This window comes from Pinus tabuliformis, chromosome 1_2 (genome assembly GCF_031772625.1).
Source record: "Pinus tabuliformis cultivar Carrire ecotype Pingquan chromosome 1_2, CPIR1, whole genome shotgun sequence".
Lineage (NCBI taxonomy): Eukaryota > Viridiplantae > Streptophyta > Pinopsida > Pinales > Pinaceae > Pinus > Pinus tabuliformis.
Window position 1 is genome coordinate 1,357,452,386 of NC_142298.1, and position 8,647 is coordinate 1,357,461,032.

Below are 8,647 nucleotides of genomic sequence, written 5' to 3' on the forward strand. Positions count from 1 at the left end.
GTCATCTTTCAGCTCTTTTCTGACTCGCTAAAAATGAAAAGATCGTCGAGTTATCCCTCTTGACTCGTTAAAATGTAAATAAGAGGCGGTCGTCTTTAAACCCTTTTCCGACCGTGTAAAAACGAAAAGATCGTCGGACCCTTGTCATTTCAGGTTCGTTAATGGTTACGAAAACGACGTGATATTGATCGCTTTTTTACTTTTTCAGGTCAATGTCACTAACATGAAAAGTACTCCTCGATCGAAATGGTCGGGCGGTTCTTTCGAGCATTGTTTTATACTCTTTCGGGCTCGGGAGACACAACTTTACGAAAAAGGACCCCCTTGGAGTTTTCTTTTTTGCTGTCTTTTCAGACTCTCTAAACAGGAAAAGACGTTGAGTCCTTCCTTTGTCAAACTCATTAAAACTTAATGACATCGGACTCCGTCGAAATGACGCTCACAAGCACATGTTATCCCCGTCAAGCTTGTTAAAAATAACTGGGGTACTCGCCAGAAATGGTGGGGAAAATGGACCCATAATTATTGTCATGTCAGCAGTATGTCACTCTTGAACATGGCACTAGTCTGCATTCGTGTCGGGGTGGGGACATCTCATCTTGTTTTACACTAGCCTCCATTGGTTTGGGTTATCCTATTTGACCTTTCATTTGCTCATTGCCTTGTCACCATGACCTCAACTCATTTGATGTCAAATACTGCCAAGTCCATTGTCATGCCGCTGATATGTTCAAGAGAAGTTGACCTCTGCAGAATTACAACCTCCCTCTGATGCCTCAAATAAACATTCTTCCTCTGTCTCGTGTCAATGATGTGGGAAACACTATGGCCCACCTTTGATCAAGGTCACTTCCTGTCGACTTCAGCTCATTATCCAGGAAGCTGATCTAGAGACTCCCTTCCGGTGCCTTGGAGCCTGCATGCCTCAATGGCAGGTTCTTCGTGTTTGACGAGAGGTTTTCATCATTGGCCTCCGATCGAATGATTCTGCAGGTGTTCGATGCCAGCTCATTTATTCGCATGCCGTAGATTGTCCCTATAGTACCTTGAGGGCCATTGTCATTATTGGTGGTACCTCTCATGTCTGTTAATAGTTTTCATTATTGACTGGTAATCAGACAATGTTCATGCATGTTCGACTTCAACTCATGTATTCGCATGCCTGAACTTGTACTCTGTTCGGGTTGAGATGGAGCGCAAGACCCTGGATTTTGTCTATTGGAATCCAGGCTACGATTTGTGGCTTATTATGATCATTACATGACTCATACATTGGATGGTTGCGACCATGCCTGAGTCTCTTTGTCGATCCTCTCTGGATGGCTGCGTCCATGCCTTGGATCTAGATTATTATGTACTCTATTATGGATGGCTGCGCCCATACCACATATATCATGTACTTGAGATATCAGTTGTACTTCTTTACGCAGGTTCTCCGGCGGCCGTGTTTTCAGTCACGCATGTTCTTGTAAAGCATTTCACCCCTCTCTCTCTCGGGCCTCATGCTTTAGGGGGCATCTGTTACACAGCAATTTGTCACCGTTTGTCACCGTCCCTGTTACCCCTTACCCGCACACTGGAGGACTCATTCCGGGACCTGTGAGAAGTGACATGACCTGAAACCACTTGCATTATATTCCTCTGAGTATGAGCTTCATTTTCCCTGAAGACATCTCCTGCAAAATCTCCATGAAAACAGCTCTTTTTGCATTAGCGCGGGTCCACAGTTCACTGCCCGCGCCAATGAGGGAAATCCTCTAAAAAGGGCTCGCCATTGGCGCTCTGTCTCAGCATCGTACTCGCGCCAACTGAATTGAGTAAAGTTTTTAACCAACAAACTCCCGAAGGTTCTCTTCAACCCATTCACCAACTGAATCTATGTTGAGCTAGGATGGTTTGGCTTCGGATCTCCATAGAAAGGAAAGTGGTTTGCCACCTTTCATGGAAGTTTCCAAGTGATAAAGCCAATCCCATGAATAATGTGGTTGATCCTATCTCTTTCTTCTCTATCTATAAAAGCTTGCCTCTATGCCTTGAGCAAGCTAGTCAGAGTCACAATAGTTCCAGTTCTAGTATAGTGATAGAGAGTTTGAAGCTACAAGAACCTTCTTTGCACCCATAAGGCCAAATCTAAGTAAGGAGATTCTTGTCACCCAAAGAGAGAGAGGCTTGTTCCTATCCCAACAAGCTTTGCAAGACTTGTGTAGCTGACTACCCAGCCAAAGGAGGATTTGACGTCAGAACAATGGTTGTATTCTTCTTTGTTATTTATTAATAATAGATCACTATCATTATGGTTCCACTCTCATTTTCTTATGTTTGATGTTGAGTTATATCTTTTCTGACTGATATATAATTGCATCTACTAGATTTTATGCTTGTATTCGTGTTGTTCTTTGCATGTACAGGTGTCCAATCACGGAGATCGTGGGGATCGTGACCAGCCGAGGCAAAGGAACGAGGGCAACATCTCTTCTATGAACACTAGCGTTGGAATCCAAGTAGGTTCTCACCATCCACTTTTTATTTGCAATTAGTAACTTGCATGATAGCATTGTGTGATTGTTGCTAGACCCGGTCTGGGCTAGTAGGGATCGCCTCTGTCCGCAGAGGGGATTTACCTCCACAACAAATAGATCACGATGCTTTGACAATTCTTTGTTGTTGTACTTGTGCAGCTACTCTCCAAGCGTGTGAAGTATGAGGAGGAGTTGTAGGATTTTCCAAAGGAGAGAGAGATCAAGAAAGGGATTAAGTGGAAGTTCCAGGTTCGTTGAGAGAGAGATCAAGAAAGGGATTAAGTGGAACTTCCAGGTTCGTTCTACTATCATTCTCTTATCTGTGACACGTAGGAAAAACCATTGAATTGCTTTAAACTGTTGTTTCTAGGGTAGCTTCCAAACCTAGAGGGTTAGTCGTTCGACAAGACACTAATTTTCCCATAAACAAATTGGAAACTCCACTGGGGAATGAACAAATGTTTGTTTGTTGTTATTGTGTGTTTTATGTTCAATTTGATAAACTATTGACAGAGTCTAAAGCCAACCAGGTAGCTTTCGATTTCTCTTGCTTTGTAATTGCATAGTAGATGAATGTTGCTTCAGTCAATCTCTGGTTTAGTTTATGAATTAAAAATTTGACTTCCAAGCACATCTAGATGCCCTTTTGGTAGCTCAATAACCTCTCAAGACATTCCATCATACTTTGCTCATCATTGTTCAGCAAAACCCAACTTAATCCATTGAAAAAAACTCCACATTTGAGTCAAAACCCATTTCAGTAGTGCTCCCTGGACCATCGCACTCTCTTCCACTATGACTTAGTATGCATAGCACCTCCTGAGTGTAGAAAGTGCGATGCATCTCAAATTCTGTGAAGCCTAGGTGTAATGATTGACTAAACTCTTTTTCCATCTAGAAATTGAGGGTTTTTGACCTGTTTTCAGTTTTGTTTGGTTGTTTTGTTGAATATGAACAATGTCTCTTCACTGAAGCTTACTTGCATCACTTAATTCAGCCCCACTTAGACTAGGATTGTTAAATGTTTCTTATGTATTATTTTATCATTTGCAATCTTTAGCCGAAAGTTGTTTTTCTCGTCGATTGATCTTTATCGAAAGAAGTGTCGTAAAGTCATTCCTCTTTCGAATTTTGAATTGTTGTAAAGTCTTCATTCATTAAAGATCAATTGATTTATATGTGCATATGATTTTTCCTTTTCATTTAAAGTGTCGTAAAGTCTTCCTTTTCGTTTAAGAGGAATTGTCGTAAATCATCGCTTTTATGAAAAGAGATTTTTTATCGTTTGTGCATTAATTTTCCTTTTTGTATCATTCACATTAAGGGAAAATGAAAAGAAATACATGAATTTTGCATTATTCATATTAAATTTTGTGAATGCTTGATAGGAATAGCTAGGGAAATTGCATTAGATGTGCTCTTTGCTCTTTGTCAAAGATCTTATTGCTCTATCCTTTAGTAGCTAAGGTTTTCATCATTCAAACTAAATCAAAAGTTTGTTTATCATGATAGTTGCATTTTAGGAATTGCGAACATACATCACGTGGTGAACCTTCAAAGGCGAATTTTTAAGCAAGATCAACTTAAAATGAACCTCAATTAACTTAACAATTCTTTGGAATCTAGCACAACATATCTAGAGGTCTAGGCTAGTGGCGTGTTCCAGCGTCGTTAAAACTAGTGGCTATCGTTTTCATTGAAGGTTGGGTGATTCCTCCTCCTTGATACGACAAATGCTAGCACAGACTTGTGCTCCCCGTACCGTCGCGTATATATTGGGAGACCACAACAGGTTTAAATCCTTTATCCATAGGAAACCGAGTTTGCCACCTTATTGATCGCAATGCACTGAACACAACATTCGGTAAGATTGACTGTCATACATACGTCCTTGGTAATTTCTCTTTAATTTATCACCAAGGTGTATATTGCAGTTTTGCGATTGGTTTGGTAATCCCTTTGTCTAAATTTTCCAAAGTAGTCACTTTCGTTCCTTTTCGACTCTATAAAAGAAAAGTTCCATCTGAGCACTTGTCCTTTCAGGCTCATTAAAAATCGAAGGAGACTAGAGTCATCTTTAGCTTTTTCTCGACTCTTTAAAATTGAAAAAGAAAAGTTGTGTCCAAGTGTCGCTAAAATTAATTGACCGCGAATAACATCCCTAATCCTTAGTTGATCTTAGGTTGAAACATATGGCGGAAAAATCCAGAGTCCACCGATCAAGGAATCCCTTTTGATGGGAATCCTAGCCTTTTTCCTTCTTTCGAAAATATTGGTGCTCCTTGTATGGCTACATTATCCCTTCCGAGACTTACCATTGGCTTACCAATATGGTTGTTTTCAACCTCTTTGGTTCAAAATGTCGTGATTTCTCCGCAAGTGAGTACACCTCCAACTGGACAAAATCAACCTCCAGTTGACCCTTTGCCTTCTTCCTCATTTGTTTCTCCCTCCCCTTCTTCCTCTTCACTTGGTGAAAGTATTGGTACCAGTAACCAGGTGGCTAAGAAGAAGAAGCCAAATTAGCAAGGGGGCAACCAAGCAATCATTGCTTTGAATGCAACATCTGATAAAAATCCATCAATTAAGCTTCACAAAGTCAAATATCCATGCAAATTTTGTGAGGGAAACCACCTCCATTGAAATTGTCCTTACATTCCTCGAATCTTGGAATAATGGTCTTCCCGTTCACACCATCCTGTGTCATCAACTTCTGGAGATCATGTTGGTAACACACCATCAACTAGTGATAGTAAAGTTCATGGACAGAAGGGAAAGGTCAAGTTTCCATGTAGGTTATGTGAAGGGAATCACCCCATTCACCTTTGTCCCTATCTGGATGAAGCCAAGAAAGTGTTGGATAACCGTCCTGCTTCACTGCAGCGACTTCCATCTAGTTACAGGAAACTCTCCCTAAATCCTTCACTAGCTGATAAATCGACTGACCAAAATCAACTGTCGGTCAAAATCACTCTCTCTGAAAGTGAATCCAATAATTCTATACCCGACCCAAATCAACAGGTCGAGGCAAAAGTTGACTTGATTTCACCTTCAACAAATCGTACCTTTTCCGAAAAGAGTGAAAATGATACCGCTCAAGTTCTTTTTGTTACTTTGGATTCTAACAAGCTTAGGGGCAGTCCGCCTGTTCCATCAAGACAGGAGGAAAATCCTCTAGTTCTCATAACTCAAAGGGTTAATTCTCCCATTTCTACGGTACCCCCTCCAATTAGTCTAGTCATTTCCTTTGATTGGAATCAATTGGCAAGCTCCCGCCTTCCTTCTTATGTGCCTTTCCAAATCATAGTACAAGTTTATAAAATGATTGTGTCTGTCACTATTATAGATGAAGGTGCATCAGTGAGTATCCTTTCTGTTATCACTCAGGTTGTCGTTAAGCTCCTTAAAGGATACGGCCAAGGTAACCACAAACCAATCTTTGGATTGCAGGTCCTAGACTACTTGCAATCAGAGAGGGCTCTCTCTTAATGATTTAGCTTTGTTTTGGGTTGATTATAGGCTAGTTATGATGTCCTTGGGTTTTGTTTTGATTTTGGTGGGATGGAGGATTCTTTCAAGTAGAGTTGGGATGTATAGTGTGAGAAGTTCAAACCATTGGGCATGGAGTCATGGATTAGGCTTGTTGTTGCGTTTTCTTGGTCACAAGAGGAATACAGAGCAGGATAGCTACACATAAACAATATCAAGCTGGAATAAAGATGGAATGAAGGTCAGTGAATGAAAGGCAACTAAGTAGCTCTCATTATACTAATAGAGGGAAGGTGAATGAACATTTATATAGGAGCAATCAAGGATTCCTAAACAACATTCATATATGAAGGAACTAGTTTAAATATGAGAAAATCAATATTCATATTCAGGACTAATTCAGAGGCAAACATAGATAAATTACAGAAATTGAGAACAGAATACAACTAAGTAAGCTCTGAACTATTCTTTCTTTCTGCTATTTAGATAGTGAAAAAGTGATGGCATAAACACATGTAAATTGTAAACAGAGGTAAGAAACACTTATTGGGCCATGTAGAAGCATCAGAATTCCACAATCACTCTTCAGCCATTAAAACACAATAGATAGTTTCATCATCCAATCATTCCAGCGATCTTTGATTATAGAGGATCTCAAAAATACAGTGCAAGTCTGGAGAGGAAGTTATCAACCAACCAACCCTTTTTTCATAACAGAGGGGGGTTTAAATAGAAAAAATATCTACAAACAACAGATCTGAGACAGATCTCATGAAATAAATTCCTTTAACCTAATTTGTACAGAAGTAAATGCCAGAAATATCTATCTAACAGCTGCGCTGGGGCAGCTGGCATCTCAAAATATTTATTACAGCAGATCTTAGGCAGATCTGAGGAAAATGAGTGCTTTAATCTATCTTATCTTGAAGTAAATGCATAAAACATTTATCTAAGTGCTGCGCTGGGGCAGCTGCCTCAAAAATGGATCAAAATCTGTCCTTATGGCTCTGTGTAGGCTCTTCAGCCATAACTGTGCTTTAAATTCATTCATCTGCGCCTACAAGTGGCCAAAACTGTGAGTTGGTGAGCTTTTATGGCTCAGAGCTACTTTATTAACTTTGTTGGGAGGCTCTTTAATGATTTCCTGCTTCGGGTTCAAAGTTTTCCACTGAAAACCTTCACTGATACACTTTGTCGCATCCTGATACACTTTAAACTGTCCCATCGCCCCCTTTCTGCCTACTCAAGGCGAAATAACTGCTGCAAAAGCTTTCGTGGCCTTTGGGATGCTATCGGCGCTCTGGCCGATCAAAATAATGCTTAAACTGAAGAAAACTGCAAAACAGGGGGAGGACTGCATGCTGATAACTGTGTTGGGCCGAGACTGGCCTTCTGGAGCAAAACAGGGCTGGAGCGATCCACAAATGGCTAAAGGATGCATGAATTCCTTTATCAGGAGTCGGGCGCAAGCATATATGTGAAAATATGAACAAATGCCGCCTTTTCTTTATAACAGGCAAAATGCCCATTTACACGCAAAAATCACAAAAAACCAGGGCGGGACCGACACTGTTCATTAGATTAAATCGTAGCCGTCAGATCCAGCGCGGGCCGATCCAACCGCTGGCGCTAAATCGGCAGCTTGGCGGATCGGCGCTCCCAACACTTAACCCTCCGACGAGCGATATAGAGGGCAGACCTGAAATTGCTTTGAGGCCCCTTTATTTTATTTCAGGTTCGGCCCATCGGCGGAACCCAAATTGGCGATTTTTACAATGGAATGGGTCCGCGGACCCGAAATCTTTAAGTGCTGCATTTTATTGTTTTTCGACTCCGGCATATCGGAGCCTTTCCACTTCGCTGTATAAGGGGCCTTTACGGACCCGAAAACCTTATAAGCCGCGCTTTATATCTTTTCGGCTCCGCTGGTCAGAGCCATATATGGGGTTGCTGCGAATCAATATGAGCCGTTGATCAGCGGGCCCGAATGGGCAGCTGAGATTGAATCGGCACTTCGGCAATCGGCGGGGCAGCGGGTATATACATATGTGCGATCGCCAAAATGGGCGATCGCCAAAACGATCTAGACCGTTGATCCGGGTGGAACGATGGACGGATATGATTTGGTAGCTGTTCCGCTGTCGGGGAATTTGCGATAGGTGAAAATGTGGGTTTTTTACATTAAACTTAAGTTTTATGAAAACTTAGTTTTATGCGGTAAAATGCGATATATGCGGTAAAATATGAAATTGCGATGCGGAGGGCTCTCGATAGCGATATTGCTTCGGAGAGGGGGTAAAAAGGAAGCTTTTGTATTCGGAGCAGGGTTTTAACACAAAAGGGAAGCTTTATGAAATCAGAAGGGCCTCTTTAGTGATTCGAAAGGGTTTCTAAGGCATCGGAAGGGGTCCGATAGTCCAAAAAGATAGGTTTTAATGCTTGGAAGGAGATTTTATGAAGAAATAGGGGCTTTTATGCATTGGAAGGAGTCCAAATGCATTGAAAGATGGCCAACTGAGTGAAATGAAGGCAAAATGAGGGTTCTTGCCAAGTTTCAGATAAACTTAGCAATTCCCAAGCACACTTATGGTTATTTTTCAACCAGGGGGAGGGGATAAGTATATTGGGGAGTTATTAAC